Here is a 21,213-nt window from a genome sequence, read left to right as displayed (position 1 = left end):
GATATTTGAGTGGACGGACGCCTCACAAACGGACATACATACATACATACATACATACAGACTGACGACGGACGCCGGACGGATACCCATCCCAATAGCTTCTATAGACTATAGTCTATAATAGCTAAAAACGGCTGGGACGATTTGCTGCACAGTACAAGAATGCAAAGGAAAAATTCAAGCAAACCTGGCGACACAGTAAAAAAATTTCAAGATAAATAAGAAATGAATTTCGAATCACTTCACGTGGAAATTCAGGGGAATTTTTGACAGTGTTGAAAAAAGTTGCACATCACAAAGGTCGTGCATCTAATGAGATTTCTCTGCAAACTTGGTATGGTAATTTCAAGTCTTTATACAATGATTGTTCTGATGAGCATACAGGAGATGAACATTTACGTTCTGTGGAGATCGTCTACAGCTAGAACGTACATCGAACCGTTACGATAAAGGAAGTGATGAAGGGTTTTTGAATATTTTAAATGCGAGACTTACCGAGCAGGAAATTTTGCATTCCTTAAAAAATTTTAAATCTGGTAAAGCTTCTGGTCGCGATGGTCTCCGAAATGAATTTTACAAATACTCTGCAAATGTTATTTTACCAACCCCACTTGAAATTTTCGATTTTATTTTTGATTCTTGAATATTTCCCCTATAATTGTCTGTTGCTATTGTTATACCACTTTTCAAAAAGGAGTCAGATCTGATGTTAATAATTATAGAGGAATTTCCCTTTTAAATGTATTAGGTAAAATCTTTACTTCCATCTTCAATGACAGATTATTCAAGTGGTCTGATGCGGTTAATGTTCTTTCAGATTGCCAGGCCGGTTTCACGAAAAATCATAGCACTATGGATAATATTTCCGCTCTCCATGCCATAATTCAAAAGTACTTATGTGCCAGACTAGACTCTCTCCAGCCCCTCGCCTGCTTCACCTCTGACCATAATACGGCCCTCAGAGGGTGAGCCGAGCTTCCAGCGAGCCGGCGACGCCGGCGATGCACGGCTGGCTCAGTGAGCGTAGCTTGTTAGAAAGACCGTTGAGGGCGCATAACTGCGTAGCCAACGAAGGGGCTGTGAGAGAGTCTAGTGCCAGACGTGGAAATTCTATTGCTTTTTTGTTGAATTTTCAAAGGCCTTTGACTGAATAAATCGTTCCCTTTTAATGTCTTGGAGTTAAAGTTAAAATGTACGATATCCTGTACTCAATGTATTCTAGTGTTAAGGCATGTGTTAGATCTTGTGACGTCATGTCTGATTATTTCCACTGTCCGACTGGGGTGCGTCAAGGGTGTGTTCGGAGAAGCATACTGGGATGGGAGGAATTAAATACAATGTTAGTAAGAACTGAGCAGATGAGAATTCAGCTTATTTTTGCTCTGCTGTACGCAGATGACATTGTTATTTTTGCTGATTCTGTTACTCATCTTCAAAATCTTATCAAAATTTTGCATAAATTCTGTTCAAAGGGGCATATTAAGGTTTATCTAATAATTTAGAGAAGACCAAAGTAATGATTTTCCGGAAAGGGGAAGATAGAGCTTGTAGCGAAGTCTGGCGATTTGGCAAAACACCTGTTTGCGTAGTTTTCTCCTTCAAGAAATATGTGGTATATTAAAAGCCATACATACACTTGCTTCACAAGTCAACATAGCACTAACTATGCTGTCCATCGCCAGATCGAGCCTCGAGTTCTTTCCATTCAAATGTCATTTTAAAATCTTTGCCTGTATGATTTTACCAATGCTTTGTTATGGCTCTGAAATCTGGGGATTCCAACACTTTGATGTTTTAGAAAAAATCATAGGAAATGGTGTCAACAAATTTTGGATTTACCGAACCATGCCTGTGATGAAGTTGTAATCGGAGAACGTGTCACGGTCCCTCCACAAAACAACTCTTGTCTGCCAGCGAAGGTGACATTTGAGGGTGACGCCCCAAAGTTTGTGCATGCGCAGATGTCAATGTGTCTCCGTTGTCGGCAGGCTTGGTTGTTGGCAACTCTTGGTCGTCCAGCAGTGGCGACGCCCCAAAGTTTGCGCACGCGCAAATGTCAATGTGTCTCCGTTGTTAGCAGAACACCGGCTCCCCAATTTCCACCATAAGCTTGCTCTAAAGCACTGTATAACTTACTGGTAAAGCTTTTAGAAATGCCTTCAGGTCGACTCCCAAAGCAGGCTTATCAAATGTTATGTAACCTTGACAGCACCTGTAGGCACACATGAGTGACATCTATTAAGAATATTTTGTTTTCTTATGGCTTTGGCTATGCATGGATAGCTCAAGAAATTGGTAATAATTTTTTTATTTTAACATATTTCAATATAAGAGTTTCAGACATACTTAACCCTTTGAGCACCAAAGTAAGTTTTTGTCACCCTTATAAAAATACACCTCAGTCAATTTTTGTCAGATTTTTGCCAACATTTTGATGAAAATCTGTAGTCAATGAAATGTGATGTCTTTTTTGTTCAAAATTATCAAAAAAATTACAGGAAAATTCATAAAAATGGTAAAATGTTGCACTAAAATTTTGTGGGAAAAATTACGGCTCTCAAAGGGTTAAACAGCAATGGAAACTTTGGTAATGGAAAAGCCCATGTTACGCTCTTACACCCAATTCGAACCTGTACTTGAGCCAGAAAAACTACATTTCTTTGCACCATAACTGGCAACTCATTCAAACCTTTGCTTGCTTTTGATGCTCAGAACTCCTTTAGCCTTTGTAGAAGGAAGAAGGCAGAATATTGATCCATCAGCTAGACTGTGTAAATTATGTAGGAGGGGTGATGTAGAAGATGAGTATCATTTTATGTTAATTTGTCCATTTTACAGCACACTACAAAAACATTACCTCTTATTGCTATTGTTGAGCCAAACTTTTATAAACTTACTAAGTCAAACATGAAGGAGACAAGTTTGTCACTAGATAACTTTTTTGATTATTATTATGACTTAGGACATACTCTACAGGAATATCTCAAGTGTCTGCATGTGAAATCAAAGCAAATAAGTAACTTCAAGCAAAGAAACCTTGCCATTTTAATACATAAAATTTCTAAAGACACTATTCTCCTATGAAGCATATTTCAAGTTTTCAATCTCAAGAACAAAGTTCAAGGTTACACAGTACAGTGTTACAAAAGTAAGCTACACATAAACTCCAAATCTAATACTACTGTAAAAGTTACACTTGACAGTACAGGTAACCACTAGGTTGGTTTCACAAAAAGAAAAAAAAGGATTTATAAGAACATGGGTACATAATATACATATAAAAAAGTCTGAGATGTGGTTGATAATGTATTTGTTCAAGCAATAGCCTTGGTATTTACACAATGTCATGTATCTGGACTCAATTACAGGAGATACTGGTAATAATCAAATCGTGAAAACAAAACTACCACATACTACTAAATCATCTCTTTACAGCTATAACTTTTTACAGAATGACTTATTCAATGTATTTGCAGTTCTCCAGTAACATCATGTTCAGTTTCAAAAAAGTTACAAAAAATTTCCCTCTTGATAACATAAGCATTAAGGAACCAGGAAAATTCAACCCCTGTACAATTACTGTGACTTAAACAATTCACACTTCATCAAAAAGTACTTGACAGACTCGTGAAAAATTTTCAAGTTGTCTATTTAACAACATTTTGATTACAGATTGATGCCCGATGCAATGACAAATGACATATTGGTATTTACTGATGAACTTGATATAAAAAAAATTTAAAAAACCTGATTTAAATGACGGCATGTGCAGAATTTTCATTGAGTGAGCCATAATTTACTGGCTAGCTGTGCTGATCAGCTCTTAATCTCATAACAGGAGCCACTAGCATTAGGCTATGGTGTGTGTATAATATGCAACCTGTGTATATACATAATACTTCTTCATATAAACACTTTTACAAACATGTACACCCATCCATTCAAGAATTTAAAATTGACAGATACAAGTGAGAGAATGTTCAGTATAAAAATGTAAATTATACCACCTGATCATAATTATTAACATAAATTAGCATTTATAGTTGTTTTTGAATTGAAAGCGTAAAGTAAAACCCCAGTGAAGAGTCTCTCTGTATCTCAAGTATATCTACATTTAAATTTGGTAAAACTGATTCGATGGATCAAATTAAGTCACCACGGTGATGAACAAGGCATTCCAAAATATTGATAATATGAAAGATGACTTGCAATTCTATACAAAAAATTCATGAATAACTGAATACAACACAACATCAGTTTCATGGATAGACGTAGCACTATCTGAAAATCTGATTAACCAATATTGCAAAATTACAGTTAAGTGTAAAGATCTTTGACATGGTTTCACACATATGTTGGTGTTATTCTCATCACTTTATTTTCATTTGGTGTTTTCCATGTCCAAGGTTTCCACCATTTTGTATTTTCATCACTATCATCACTTCTCATACTTGTTGATCTTTTGATACCAGCAATGGAGCGTCGTTTCTTTGATGCTAGAGACTTTATAGCTAATCAGTGAGACCAAAATCTCTGTCCATGGCCCTTTCACAGCGTTTTTTACTACTCAACTGATCAGTGAGACCCAAATCTCCATCCAAGGCACTGTAACAGCATTTTCTGCCCTTTAAACTATTTTCATAGTATTTTACAAAGCTAACTTCTGCACTTTCAGAACTTCTGTTAGCATTGTCAGCATCAGGATCTTTTGTTGTTGCCATGACAGCAGATGAGGTCTCTTCATTCACAACCAGTGTTTCTGTGGAAACTGCTGTACCGGTACATGTTGATGATGAAGTTGTTTGTTCAAACCTGCTGTCTTTCTGCCCTTCCCTCTGGTTACCATGACTACTGGGTGCTGCACCCTCAGGATCAGACTCTTTATTACCCTTTGTTGCGCTGCCATGGAAATCACTTCTATCTTCTTGTCCTTTTGCCTTTTCAAGTTTTTGAACCTGGAACGACACAAGTTGAAAGAATGTTGACATAATTTCAAAGTTGTTGATATTTTTCTGCCTTCGACAAAAACAAAAACATTTCATTCCATATGTTCACAGCAGAGAACATTTCACATGTGACACAATCACATTTAATGGAAGTATAGGTGCTCATAAAGAAATTTACATGTGGACCCTGGCAGCTATGGAGACAAAGGCAATATAATTGATAGGTTGATAAACATGAAATTTATCTGTAGAGATTGTAAGCTTTAGAGACTGAGGCAAAACCATTGACAGACAGATTGACATAAAGTGATCTTGTTTGAAAAATCAAATTTCTGTGAATATACAATAATTTTTCGCTCTGACTACTATCAAATTTCTGTAAATACAAATGTAAGAATAATTCTTTGCTCTGATGACAAATTACTGAAACAAAGTTTACTGCTGTAACACTGATACAGAGTCCATACACTCAAATGGACTTCAAAATTCAAGGACTTTCAAGGACTTTTGTAGCAATTTTCAAGAACCTTTGTAGGTCTACCATATATTGTGAGTGGATTATCAATTTTCCAAGACTTTCCAGGACTCAATTTTATTTTCAAGGACTTTTCCAGGACTGTCCGCGAATCTTTAAAATTCAAGGACAATCCAGGGGTGTACAGATCCTGCTGACAGTAGATAGTTTCATCACAGTGTACAGACACTTGCCATGGTGTAATGAGACATGCAAATGACAACACACCAATTATGCTATGCATGCTGTTACCAGTCAGTTTTCATTTATAAACCTCAGTGACAAGTTTTAACTGACTTTGCTAAAACATGAAAATACTTATCTACATGATTTAAAATATCGCATTTCAATTGTTAACATTATGGTCAAAACAAAACACTTGATATCTTGGAGTCTTCCTGTCAATCACCACTAGTTTGCCATTTCAACCAAAATTCTTGCTAACAACTACTGTATGGCCAACTCTTCTCAATATGAAGATATCACAAAGGGAATGTTCTCTTAAATGTTTGATTTTATTGAAGTTGATAGGAGGGAAGTATTAAGAACCCCTAATTGAAAGTGGAGCGTTCTTGGATTGACCTTTGCTTTGCTCAACTAATTCTCTTTGTGATGACACCATATCAACAGGCACTTGGCTCTATCATACCAACAGCACCTGGCATCATTAATGATATATCCACTGTCCTTTAAGGTACTATGAGCCTCAAAGTGAAAGACTTTGCAATGAACTTTTGCTCAAACTTTCCTAAATGAATCGTTCAACAATTTCCTTTCAAAATCAAGAATAAAAATTGGGGGTTACCATGCAAATTTTGGTACTGGAGAAACAAATTACACAAAATTTACCGATATTTTAAATTCAAAATGGCTGCCATCCTTGTGTTAATTCTATGGAGGAATATAAATTTTCAAATCTTGAAAAACTAAGCCTGTCAAAATTTTTCTTACACCAAGAGTTTTTTAAAATGAGGCCCCCCAAGTGGTAGATCTGAAAAGAATTGTAAAAGTTTGAGAGTCTGCATAGTTGTCCCCAAAGCATGTTCTACCTTTAAAAAATGACAATGTCTTTTGGTAAAATCTATAAACCTGGTATTTTCATGCCAATGGTTAATTTATTGCACCCTAGTGACAATGGTACAGTTGCAATCAGTAGTTTTGGTGACTGATATTTTGTTGGTTACTTTATCAATGGTAATCATAAAGTACTTGTATCTGATATGTCACTGTATTATGGGCATTGATAAAAAAAGTTTTGCTGTATTTGCTTTTCAGTTCATTTCTGTGTCACATGAATTCCATATATTGCTGGCTTATTATCAAATCAAATTCTTCTGTAAGAAGCAAAATCTCCATCATGGTGCACTGACGCCATTACACATTATTAAAGGCTGACAGATGAGCAACGTACCTGTTTTGGAGTACATGTATCTTAAATTTCCACAGATGAAGCAATTAACAAAACGTACTGTAAGGTCTACACCTGGACATCTTGTGTGATCTTCCATAAACTGATAATTCCTTGTACATCATTTCCATATCTTCCTGCAAAATGCATAAATAATAAACATATACATCAGTTTTGCAATTTACTGAGTAAGTGTCACAGAATTTATCCACCTGATGTTCATGCGCACGGATGGTTGCTTTATAATATATTTTACCCCTTCACTCCTTCCTTGTGGAAAGGTCCAACGTTTCCACAGGAAACAATGGAATTGGGCGAAACCATGGTGATGAAAGCTGGCTTTATTATGCCATTAATACATGATTATCGCATCTAGTATTTATCTTACGTCATCAGTCTTGGCAATTTGTCCATCCAAAAGTGGTTGTAATTCTAAAGTGAGTGGTGCCTTCAGAATCTACCAGTACAGATATAAAATACAAAATGTTCTCATGCAAAGACAGAGTTATAAGTCCATGCTATCATTATGATGATATTTGAATAATAAAACAATAAAGCTCACCCAGTGACAGTTTACCACAAGATTTTGACCAGTTTGTGACATATACTGTATGCACGAGAGATAGCAAGTGCAAGTATGTGGTGATCTAGTCAAAATCGAGTGGTATACTGTCGTTGGGTGTGCTTTATTGCTAATTATTTAAATTCTTGCATGGAACACACAAAAAAAAAGGATTTTTGCTCTTGCATGGAGCTCACGTGTGTGCCAACCGTGCTATATTGTGAATATACCACTCAATTCTCAGCATGTGTCGACCCATCAGATAACCATTAATATACTGGTATTAAATATATGATATTGCATAGCAAAAGATTAAAACTTCATGACATGCAAAGACATGACTTTGAACAATTGGTAGCTGTTTCGTTCATTTGAGGAACACTTCACTAACATCTGCATTTTGATTCATAAAAGGTGTTACATGCATATCCACTGATAACATTAACAATAACAAGTCATTGACAATGACATAGTCCCCACTTGTAATAGGAGTATTAGTCTTGAGGGGGCAGGGAAATGAGGTCATTAAGAAGTATCACTAAAGTGTATATGTTCAGATCAAAGGACACATAGGTCTATGTCATTGTTCCCAATTTGAAACAAGAGGCATGTCTAAGTTATGGTTCTAAATCGGGAAAAAAGATCAAACCTCTAGCTGTATTGGCCAGCCAAGAAATACATATGTGCATAATAAATGAGGTACAAGATGTGACATCTTAAGGTCTATTATCCTATCAAAATTGAAGCGTAAAGAACTTGTGATTACTGAGTTATGCATATATATGCATATTCAAGGTCAAAGGTCATCAAGGTCACATGACATTTTGAAAAAAAAACATTGTATTGCTAATTAATCCATATATGCCAAAATTCAGACCTCTAGCTCTATTGGCTTGCCCACAATTATATATGGGCATAATTAACGAGGTAAAGCATGTGTTGTCATAAGGTCTCCCATCCTACTAAATATAAAGGACATAGCACTTGTGGTTACTTATTTATTGACATAATCGTGTATTTTAGGTAAAAGGTTATCGAGGTCACATGACATTTTGTCAAAAAATTTCTATCCTATAGTCTATCCCTATACAGAAAATCATACATTTACCTCTATTGGCTTGTTCAAAATTAGATATGCACATAATGAATGAGGTACAATATGTGGCGTCATAAGGTGTCCCATCATACCAAATATGAAGGGTGTAGCACTTGTGGTTACTGAGTTATGGACAAATATGTATATTTGAGGTCAAAGGTCATTGGGGTCACGTGACATTTTGTCAAAAAAATTGTATTGCTAAGTTATCCCTACATACCAAAAATCAGACCTCTAGCTCTATTGGCTCGCTCAAAATTAGAAATGCACATAATTAATGAGGAACAATATGTGGCGTCATAAGGTGTCCCATCATACCAAATATGAAGGGTGTAGCACTTGTGGTTACTGAGTTATGGACAAATATGTATATTTGAGGTCAAAGGTCATTGGGGTCACGTGACATTTTGTCCAAAAATTGTATTGCTAAGTTATCCCTATATACCAAAAATCAGACCTCTAGCTCTATTGGCTCGCTCAACATTAGATATGCACATAATTAATGAGGTACAATATGTGGCGTCATAAGGTGTCCCATCATACCAAATATGAAGGGTGTAGCACTTGTGGTTCCTGAGTTTAGGCCAAAGTAATTAAATTCTTTGTTTTGCGTCCACTCTAAGGGAAAATGTACGTGTCTGAGCGGCTGAAAAACACACACAAGAAAATTAACACAATGTAATTTGATTGCAGCAAATAAAAAATTGTAACAAAATTTTAGTTCAGAAAAGCTAAGCGGTCATGTCCTAAAATTTCCTATTCAAATACATTGTGTGTGTTTTTCATGAAAACCTTAAAAACCTACGCGGGTGGGGACGCAAAACAAAGAATTTAATTACTTTGGCCTTATGGACAAATGTGTATATTTGAGGTCAAAGGTCACCGAGGTCACGGGAGATTTTGTCAAAAAATTGTTTTGCTAAGTTATCCCTACATACCAAAAATCAGAACCTCTAGCTCTATTGGCTCGCTCAAAATTAGTTATGCACATAATTAATGAGGTACAATATGTGGCGTCATAAGGTGTCCCATCATACCATATATGAAGGTGTAGCACTTGTGGTTACTGAGTTATGGACAAATATGTATATTTGAGGTCAAGGTCACCAAGGTCACGTGACATTTTGTCAAAAAATTGTATTGCTAAGTTATCCTATATACCAAAAATCAGACCTCTAGCTCTATTCGCTCACTCAAAATTAGATATGTGCATAATTAATGAGGTACAATATGTGGCGTCATAAGGTGTCCCATCATACCAATATGAAGGGTGTAGCACTTGTGGTTACTGAGTATGGACAAATATGTATATTTGAGGTCAAGGGTCACCAAGGTCACGTGACATTTTGTCAAAGTGTCTGAGATATCTGCGTGAACGGATGGACTCACGGACTGACAGACCCAATCTATGAGCCCCCTGGACTTTATCTGTGGGGACTAAAAACTGTGTCACTGCATCCTTTTTGCAATATGAATACGATGAGAAACTAAATTTTTATTTATCTTGGGAGCCTATGTACTGCCTTATACATGGGAGTCTATGGACTGCCTTATACAGGGAGTCTATGGACTGCCTTATACATGGGAGTCTATGGACTGCCTTATACATGGGAGTCTATGGACTGCCTTATACATGGGAGTCTATGGACTGCCTTATACATGGGAGTCTATGGACTGCCTTATACATGGGAGTCTATGGCTGCCTTATACATGGGAGTCTATGGACTGCCTTATACATGGGAGTCTATGGTCTGCCTTATACATGGGAGTCTATGGTCGGCCTTATACATGGGAGTCTATGGTCTGCCTTATACATGGGAGTCTATGGTCTGCCTTATACATGGGAGTCTATGGAGGTGAAAACTAAAAAGTCCTCTAACACGGCCAAATTTGATCGCATTGTGAAACAAATCGACGTGCATCTGTATGAGGTATGGTACTATCCTTGTACCAAGTTTGAACGAAATCGCTCCAGGCGTCTCTGAGATATCTGCGTGAACGGACGGACGGACGGACGGACGGACGCACGGACGCACGGACGCACGGACATGACCAAACCTATAAGTCCCCCCGGACGGTGTCCGTGGGGACTAACAAAGACTTCTGAAAAATATGTAGGTCTCGTTCAAACTTTACAGGGCATCTGTTGTTTGAAATGTGATCTCACTTGCCCTTACCAAATTTTATGACAGGTTTATTGGAAAGTGCCGTGAATTGTTAAAATAAACTGATTCAATTTACATTTTGAGTACTGAACTGAGGATAAAATCCTGTTTTCAAGTATTTTTACTTTCAGACTCATTTTAATACCAACAATGTAGACAGTGGTACTTCTGAACACTGAGTTCAGTACCATTATCTTTCTCTGGTTGAGACACAGTACTTTATGATCAGTGCGTATGTTCCGTTGACATTTTCAGTGAAATAAAAAATGAAAATAGTTCAAAACTGAAACCAGAATGAAAATGAAACTAAATGTTGCAATTATATATTGAGGAAAGTGAGAGAGTTTGGTAAATGTTTCTTGTTGACCATTGTTTCTGTTATGCCATGAACAAGCTAAGTTTGTCATCTCTCGACAACAACACAGATTTATCCTCTGGTCCTTTTGTGTCACAACAACCAGCTTGTGTCATAAATTTTGGTGTGTTGAACTTTTCTGGCATTGATCTTTGGTGTGCTAATCAAAGTAAACAAGCAACATGGTGGCCACTATTTCTCCAGAGATTGAAATTTGTGTGTGACAGCTGTAATTGTAAGAGACTGACAAAATATATCCACTTGGCAAATTTTGAATGCCCTTGTTTTAGTTTTATCACCGATATGGAGATTCGTATTTGTATATCATGAGTGATCATCTAGCATTACTGCTGTACATGAATGGGAGTGCCATGTTCCTTGCCAACACAACTGACGACAATGATTGTCACTTGCCCACAGTATTTTGATATTATTCCAAAAGTAGTTCAAAAGTTAAAATGCGGAATTGTTAAGGAAAATTCCTCTTATTTTGCAAAATTTAACCAATTCTTCACTTAACGTGCTTGTGATAAGTGTATAATTCCCTAATATTTTTCTTCATTCAGCTCAGAATCTACTTGCAATGTCATCACATGTCTAATTGTGCTCACACACTCATTACATTACTCATGTTTTCCTTTGATGAACAAAGAAAAATATCAGGGAAGAACATCTACTTTATACCTCTCATCAGCATTAAGCTTACCCTAACTCAAGTACACCACCACCAGCTCCTCTGGACCATAAAACATCAACTCAATGACAGCAAACATGTATGGATAGCGTTCTCATACGGGCCTGAAACACAAAAGTCAAAACAGACTGTTAAATAGTCATACGTGGTCTATAGCATCAACATAGTCACTGGATATCACTCTGACAGTTATATTCAGCTCTCAAGTGATGTCAGGTTTCTTTATAAATACAATTACAATTACCTTATTTAGTTAAGTCTTCATGAATCGCAAAAACAAGCTACATTGTGCTGAGAGTGAAGAGTCACAGTATCTATTCACTTCATATTTGTAATTTGGCAGCTTGTAAAACCTACCAGCAAAAGAGCAATTACAATTCTGTTCTTTTCTGATTACCGGTAGTTTAAGAATGTGATCTTTCATAAGATGGTCAAACATAAACTTATGAGTCTTGGTAATTTTCATGATCATACTCTACTATCACACTGTCAAGATATCTTTATGATCTTTACAGTTGTACAGTGTGTGTGTAAACATTCCAATGCTATGGCATTTTTTTTCATTGACATCAAAGTTTCATCCAAGTTTGGTGTTTCAATTAACTATCAGAATAAGAAAGGCTGTGTAAGCATTAAAATAATGTAATTACGTTTGTGAGAAATTGTAGATTATTGTTACCAGAGAAAACATCAAACATGCAATACATGCCCCTGTTGACAGAAATTTGAACCAGGCCTCTGGTTTGAGCCTTTTCACTAATATTGCTGCTGTTGCACACTGGTGATGGCTAAGTACAATTTTTGAATTCCAGTGTACAAATTTTTTAAGGCAGTATGTGCCTCGAAAGTGAAAGACTTAAAACTTTTGCTCAAAGTTTCCTATATGAAACTTTCATCAATTCTCTTACCAAATCAACAATAAAAGTTGGAGATCACCATGCAAAGTTTGGAAATAACAAAACAAATTACCAAACGTTTTGCGATATTTGAAATTCAAAATGGCCGTTATTCCTGTGTTAACTCTATGGGGGGAAATTACATTTTGGATTTTCGAAAAACTATGACAGTAAAAGTTTTTCAAATATATGTCCCAGAGGAGCATACTACCTTAAAGTCTTGTGAAAAATTAGAACTGTGAATAATGTCATTTGGAACTTAGCCCTGTTATTCAAATCAATCGTTTCTCACAGTGTTACAAATAGATCAAAGGCTTTTGGATGTTGGGCAGAAATGATTCAACATCATGATGTTCAAATATGCTAATGACAGCTGATATTTGGTATTTTTGTGTTCATCCCCATTACGTTATGCAAGGAGGCAGAGAGGTAGTCAACTGAATGATAAACTATATTTTGTGAAAGACACACTTTCTTAAAAGTTCAATCTCCCAATCTTTCAATTTCTCTGAATTTTATCATTATTATTCATTCTATTTCAAAGAACAACTTGACATTTTTTATTAGATGTAACAGTATGACAATGCCTGCATGCAAGTATACAGTGTAAATGTTAATGTGTTGGAATATGCAGGTACAACATACATTGGTTCAAAACGAGACATGTGCCATTTTATAGAAATTTTTAAATTACTGGATGTGTGTTTCAATCTAAAGTATGCTAAACTTTGATTGACTACAACATGATAAGAGAATGTGAATTTCAAAAATGAATGATATACAAACCAAGCCAAGCAAATGTATGACAAAAGTGTAAATATTTCTGGTCCCTGTTTCTTCATGGTAATGTACCTACAACATTTGTATGATGGAACATGCCACGTCATTATGCAAATAAGTACAGGAAAAAAGATTCCATATTACCTGTACATTCTGTGAGGCTTCACTTTCTCTGATACCACCTCTGTGAACTTTGAACTTTGATGTTTTGCCAGTCACATTGGAGAAAACAATAACTATGGTATTCACAGTCGTATCTATGGTGATCCCTAGAGGGTAGCTGAGGTAAAAAAGATGAACGATACATTTCATTTCTAATTCAGTAGAATGAGAGGAATTCTCCTTTAAAGCAGAGTGCACCTAGCATATCTGACATGAAAAGTAGGAAAAACTACTCGGGCAAAATTAAGGATTGGAAATAGTTGGGATAAGAATACTGATATTGATTTTCAGACTTGTTTCCAAATTTAGGTAGTATGCACCTAAAAAGTAAAAGACTTTAAGTTTTGCTCTGACTTTCCTCAAGGAATATTTCAACCCTTCTCCTTCAAAATCCACGATAAAAATCAGGGGTCACCGTGCAAAGTTGGAACTAGGGAAACAAATTATCCATGATATACCGATATTTGAAATTCAAAATGGCTCCCATCCCTGTGTTAACTCCATCTAGGGAAAAAAAGTTTCGATTTTTGAAAAACTAAGACGGTGAAAAGTTTTCTTCCACCAAGAGCTTTATAATAAACTGCCACAAGTGGCAGATCAGAAAGGAATTGTAAAAGTTTGAGAGTCTGAATATCTGTCCCTGAGACGCATTCTACCTTAACAGAAGAAATGACTCGGACTTTGAGATATAAACACAGCTGAATTGAAACTATCTATTTAGCTTTCAGTGTACATGTCATGTAATTATACTGACTGTCAGCAGTGCTGTATGACCCTTTACATTCAACTTTGTTATTAATATAACATTCATTGAAAGAGTTTTGTGAAGACAAGTTTATGTAAATGTTATTGGGGTTCCTTGGTAGTCTATCATACACAGCATTTCTTACCTATGTCAACACTGCCATTACAAGATGAAAGACTTATGAAATGAAACTACAGATGACATTCCACAGTAAGTGAGGCTACCCACTATTCCCCTTGATTAAATTGAATGAGAAGTCGATGTATGGAAGTGCTAAAAATTGCACACTTGTCAAGACAAAGTTATCATCAACTAAGATGGTCTCATCATACCACCGGTTAGACATGCAAATTTCCTTTGTTACGAACATTAAAAGATCAATACCTTACTTTTGCCAACACAGGTGCAACTTATTCCCTTAATTTCCTTGAAAATATTGTGTATGGCTGTCAAAAATCTATGTCGACAAAATTACAAAATTGCTATCTCCTCCACGGAAAAGGGGTTGATCTTCTCATTATTCAGTGACAAATCAGATAATTATGGGTATCAGAACTATGTTGCCAGAATTTTGAAATATGGACCGAGTTGTTCTGTGTACAGAAGAAATTTGCTTCAGTTCAGTGAGTGATCTCTGTGTGTACAGATCATGGAGAATTGTGGGTAGCCTCACTTACTGTGCATTCCAAATGAGAAATTACCAATCACTGTTTCAGAATTTCAAATTCTTACCTGCACACATCTGTTTGAGAATTCTCCTCTAAAAGCTCTCATATCTTCTAAATCAAGCTCTGCTGTGCACACTTCCTTCCCATGATAAAAAAGAAAACATTAACACATGTTAACAAAATTGAGTGGATAAAAAATATTATTACATTTTCAGCCGAATGTAAACATCTTTGAAATATACTGGTATCGAATTTGTCACAAACATTAGCCTGTGAGAAAATAACAGAATTACCAGTATATTATGAGTCTTTACTGTTGTCTGCATTGACTTTTTGCTGCCTTCTTGGATGTTCCATGGAGACAATATACATTGTAGAAGTTTGTGTAACAGCATGCCAATATTATTAATGAGAGTGTCTAAACTTGACATGCAGCACATTCTAACTGAGACTTTGCACAGCAGCAATTAATTCATCAGCGGAGATACTGATTTCAAAGTATTAATAGATACACTGTCAACAATAATTATGTATCATGACCATGGTGGATTGACAGTAATTGCTGCAAGAAAGATATAGTTACACTGTGTACTGTGACATCACATTACCTGGCCTGTGAGTTCTGAGATCATTCTTGGTAGGCAGTAATCTTCCAAGGTTTGAATATTTGCCCAGCCTCTGAACCAACAGAGTTCTCTGAAATTGCCATGGTTACAAAGATCAATCTTGGGGCGAATCTTTAAGCATTTTCTGTAAACAAGAAATAAATTAATGTTTAATTTTTTAGCAGTTACTTTCGTAGTTGTGTGTAATAAATATAAATATATCATTCACCATATTTTCAAAACCCATGCTGGAGATAAAGTAGAATGCATAATATTAGACTGAACCTTGTTTCATGCAAAAATTCACTGTGTTTAATCACATTTACAAATCCAATTAAAGCTTGAACACTGTTCAGAGCTGCTTGTAGGAAGTACAGAAAGATGGCACAAGCTCCACTGGTAGGATCATTAAAGAAGATGCATTAATTTATCAAAAGCTTAGCAGAACATGAATGAAATTTGAAGTTAAATATACCCAGTGTGCTTAATGTCACTTAAAACTGTATTTGTACATCAAGCTGTGTTCAATGCATATGAACAATCTACACATGGATCTTATTTTTGAACAGTCAAAATTACAGTAAATACTGGTAATTGGACAGCATAAATATGAGAGATATATTTGTCAAACTTCAGAAAAAGGAGTAACTGTGTTTGTTTTTGAGAAATGCCTTACACTTGTAAGTTTAAAAGGACCCTATCATCTTTGAAGAGACAGTGAACACAGAATGGTACATGCCAAGTGCAGATGTACTCAGCTTACTGATATACATGTAGCACATCTGAGTGATACAAACAGAATGATCCAGTGGGATCTTTTTGAAAATTTGCAGACATTGAAAAAATCAATTGACACCATAGGAATTTAAGAAATGTATTTGCAGTCCGATGTGATATGGTGTTCTGTTCAGATACACTTGAATATGTCAGTCAGCTACCTTGTAATGTCTCATTGCATGATACCCACTCTAAGACAAACAGACACAGCAGCACAAGTGCATCAGCAATTGAGTTATCAATTCCACTGACGTGGGCAATCATGACATGGAAATTTCCTTTGGCTGCCTCATAAAAGATGCTCCTTACTAATTGCATGATGTCCGGGCATCTCGTTGTGCCTTTTTTCCTGATGTGCACGACTGTGAAAGTGACGATTGTGAAAGTGAACTATTTCAATGCAGTCCCTACACACAGTGGTAGCACTATGGTTTAAAACTTTACGGGGAAAATTTAAATATTTCATTTTTTAGGTGCACATTATCTCTAACTTTCTTCACAAGACTCACGACTGGATATCTTCTGTTTTGTCAGTTTCTGAAAGTGAATGCCCCTCTAATCTAAGTAAAGTAATATAGAATACTTCTGAAATTGCTATCCATAACGCCTAATCAATACCTAAAAAGGCATATATGAAAACAGGAGGGTCTGTTTTCTACATCCATTGGACACAATTTAATTGAAACTTAATTCATGCACATACTGTTTTGGATCAAACTTTCTGTGCAAGATGTACCGGTATCTAAGGCTCATATCGGTCAATGCTGTTTTAAGACACCTTGACAGCCCAATTGTCAATACATACATGTGTCTTGCTGCATTCAAATACACATTTTTTCTTTCAAAGTAACCTATATCTTACCAGATTTCTAACTCATGTCCTAGCCTGCATCTTGCTCCTCTAGACTTGGCCATCTCAATGCCTGTGAACAGTTGAAAGATACAATCCTAAGTTCATCCAGAAAGTCTATCAATAGTAATACACTAACAGCATATACTTTCTTTGCAGCATTTGATTTTGTAGGAAATTTTCAGATATTCTATATACCTGAAAACAATCTAAAACAATCTCCAAGACATGGTATTTTTTTGGTCATGGTTTTAAAAAACAATTGCGGCAGTATTGATTGTGACTCAGCAATTAATAACTAGGATATAAAGGTGATGTGCTGCTGAGTGGAATCACTTGTAACTTGCAATTACAGAATGGAAGAAACAAATCAGACTCTTACTTTTTATAATCCTTTTGAATTCCAAGTTTCCGTCAAAGTCCATCACCCACTGATTGATGGTACAACAACAAGTAGCCAAAGTAACTTTACGGCCCACGTTTGTAACATGCAATGGTCCTTACATAGCATATATAGAACCTGAGAAAAGGGAAAAAACAGACATTAGAAAACATGTATATGTATGTGCTGTAAAAGAAGTGAGGATGAAATACATCATTGTTTGATTATTGTATTGAAATGGATATCACAGTGAAAGACCGTAGCTTGGAATCAAGAAAAATTCTCACAAGTATATACATGAACAGTACGACTTTCTTAAAAACATTCAGAGTTCATTCAAGTGCCAATGTCTTCACTTAAATAGACCTCAAGGTCAGACAGGGACATACTCTGTGCATGGCCAGTGCAACTCGTAAGAAGTCAAATTCATTGATTCCAACTAATCCCAACTGCCCCTCTTCCCTTATATTCATTGACAAATGTGGCTAAATATCAGTAATGCATCTTTGTTGAAAGGCAAATTTGAATAAGATGAGTCAATGCATAAGTAAATCATTAAATTTGTTATACTGAATATCATCTATCGATCGGTACAGAAAGGAAACTTGGTAACAATTATTGTTGTATGCCTGAAAAATGTCAAAAAAGACATCAAATGGATATCAGCCACATGCCATGAATAATTTGGTTTGGAAGTCAATGATAAGTTATTGAAAAAGTGAACAAATATTTGTTCAATAATTTATTTCTGAACGTTTTCTGGTGTACTATAAAGACCATGAGAATATGTGTATCACACTGCCACATGTCCTTTGTGCTATATTCAGGTAACATGTACATCAACTTTGTTCTCCCTCCTCAAGCTACAGTACTGCATTAAAGCTCAACATTGCTTATCACCAGGCTTCCAAGTGGTGTATCCAACTACACGTGACTACATTCTACATTTTGCACAGTGTGGTGCTGAGTTCCCTGTACTTGTACCTTGCAAAGGCTGTTGTTGGTCTTCTGAGGGACTATGGCACTATTGTTCCACAAACTAAACGTCCATGATTGCGTTGTGTTTACACTTTCAGACTGTAACCCTGTAGCCTTGCCTCTTAGTCAGTATATTCTTCCACCATATAGACAGTCACGACTGTCTATGCTTCTAGCTACCCAGCAACAAACATACCTAGTGGGTGGCAGCAAAACATGATTGCTATGAAGGGGAAATGGGGGCAGGAGCGAAGCTACCGTGACTCCCTTTTCTGGAGTGACATGCACAATAAATTACACATTGGATCTTTTTTCACCTTTACGGTCTTTTAAGTAATATACTAGGTATTACAATGTGTATGGCCATGGCATCCACAGCATTGAAGGGCCCGTGTCATGTAAAGATTTATATAGTGGACACAAATATAATTATATTAGATATATATAATTAGATATACTAGTAATTACTGCTTCCCCAAGGTCTCCCTAGGTCACTAGGGAGTATAACATGCCAGTGTACCACAGCATGTCACGATCGAGAAAATATTTATACACTCAAAGTTGCTATCAGGGTATTCTCGTGACGTGAATGATGTGGTATTCTGTTGAATGACATGTGGTATATTATACAGATACTCGCCAGTCCTACCTAATGAGACGTATTGGAAAGTACAATTCACATCCTATGTTTGTGTCCACTAATCTAAACGGCACAGGCCCACAAGCCCCTTCAATCACAGGCATTAGACACGTCGCTTCCGAGTCGCGATCGATCGCACTGATTCACAGTAAACAGAGACTGCAGAGAGAGAGAAAAGGTGTGCATCAAACGAGCTTGCTGCGGATCCGTAGCCCACTCCCTTTGCTGGTTGTGTTTGGGGAGTGGGGCACAACCAGCAAAGGGAGTGGTAGGGCTACGAATCCGCAGCAACAAACGAGCAAGAATACTGAAAACTGCCGACGACGGCAAAATGTTCAAGCGGCGATTTCGCCGCATAATTTTCTTTAAAACTTACCGAAATGTGGCGGCTAGAGGCTGTTGTTCATAAAGTTTATGATCCATAGCAAGAAACAGCCAGATTTTACGGCAAACTACTCAAAACGTGAAGGTTTCAAGGGGAGTCCGAGCGTGGCTTTCATTTCTCGACAAGTTGACTGCTCAGTCTGAGGTCAACTGTCTGTGACCTCGGATCTCTGGCTCCTCATTGGTCAAGATGTACGATGTTGATACGTCATATACCTCTCTGTTTACATGTCCCCGAGGCGATCAGACATACGACGGCACCATGATCAGAATTTGGACGCACTTTTTTAAAATCTTTTATTAAAATGCATACTTCAAAGAAAAATATTTCAATATAGCATTAAGTTATGTTTCCAAGAGCAAGTTAATTACAATTGTAATATGAAAGTGTAAATTTCAATGGATAATTGTACATTTCAGAGTAAAAGCTGTATGTTCTGCAAGTACCTCTGACCAATTGAAATATTTTTCCCCCTTTGCCAATATTTATGAATAGTCGATTTACCAATTAATGTAAGGAAATTTGCAAAGCTTTCATCAGCTTGAGAAATATTATTCAGACAACAATAAGTATATAAATGTTGCTTTCTGTTTTATATATGGGCGATTTTAAAAGTTTATAATTATCATTCCAGACATCTTGAGCAATTCATTATTTGACATCGTAAAAGTCTGTGTTCAAGGGTATCTTTGTCCTTCCATACATTACAATAAAATCGTGTACATTTGCTTACATGAACGTTTCTGTATTGGAACTTTGTCGCTTATTACATCCATTGTCTACAAGCCTCAGAAAATGTTTTAAAAGCGTTGACCATTTTACAGAAGCATTTTCATTTGGTTGAATACAACGCTTTGTTATTAGCCATGATTTCAAAAAAACTTGCTTGTAGAAGCATGCTAAACTCTAAATATGATCTACAAAGCTAGGTTTGTGTCATCTGACATTGATGGAATAAGGGACTGTCAAAAAGTGGCTGACCCCCTATTCCAAATTTTGAAAACAGGGTGACCCCCCCGCGACAACGGTAAAACAAAAGTGTGGACAATAACTGTGTATATATATAATATATAATATATATAATAATATTTACAAATATATTATATTTGTTTTTAATGAAATTGTTGACATGTCAGTTGTAAGATAGGAATTTTAAAGTCTTAACATGGATGTTAAGACTTGCCACCCATCAAATTAAATCTCCCGAGGAGCCATAGAGAGGTATTTTAGCCAAATCCGATGTGTGCAGTGTCTGAGATGACCTTTTGTTGTAACATTGAAACCATAAAAGCACAGCTAATAATGACAAAAACTGCCCTTTTTAACTGTTATTTTGGTAATAAAAAAGCATCTTTCGACAGAAAACCTGAGACACAAAGGAAAATAGTTGCATCATTGAGAAGGAAAGATATATTGTCATTTTTCTATCTCTAAAATAAGTCACTGTATCAAATATATGTTGTGAAATATTTGTGCATGTTGCTTTCTCATACTGAATTCTCATAGAAAGAACAGAAAAGTATTAGGAATTTGTCATGCTTTTCATATGAACTGCAGATTTCATAATGATACACTTTCACTAAGCAAACATCAAGATATCGCTGA

The 21,213-nt window shown here is 36.3% G+C and overlaps 1 long non-coding RNA gene across 4 annotated transcripts; it reads right to left on the bottom strand.

Annotated features, from left to right (window-relative positions):
* Nucleotides 1-3,017: 3,017 nt before the first annotated feature.
* LOC139132886 (uncharacterized) lies at nt 3,018-19,744 on the bottom strand. 4 transcript variants are annotated; one of them, XR_011552481.1, is made up of 10 exons: nt 19,600-19,744; nt 18,590-18,779; nt 17,606-17,743; nt 17,236-17,296; nt 15,600-15,741; nt 15,056-15,130; nt 13,561-13,696; nt 11,753-11,844; nt 6,872-7,001; nt 3,018-4,955 (listed from the first exon to the last, which is right to left on the bottom strand). It is a non-coding gene; the product is annotated as an uncharacterized lncRNA (long non-coding RNA). The 4 variants fall into 4 exon arrangements; XR_011552478.1 differs by lacking the exon at nt 18,590-18,779 and having other exon boundaries at nt 6,872-7,005; XR_011552477.1 differs by lacking the exon at nt 18,590-18,779.
* Nucleotides 19,745-21,213: the final 1,469 nt, after the last annotated feature.

Source organism: Ptychodera flava, chromosome 5 (genome assembly GCF_041260155.1).
Source record: "Ptychodera flava strain L36383 chromosome 5, AS_Pfla_20210202, whole genome shotgun sequence".
NCBI classification, from domain to species: domain Eukaryota; kingdom Metazoa; phylum Hemichordata; class Enteropneusta; family Ptychoderidae; genus Ptychodera; species Ptychodera flava.
Note: the sequence above shows the minus strand (reverse complement) of the source record. Positions and strands in the feature narration are given on the sequence as shown.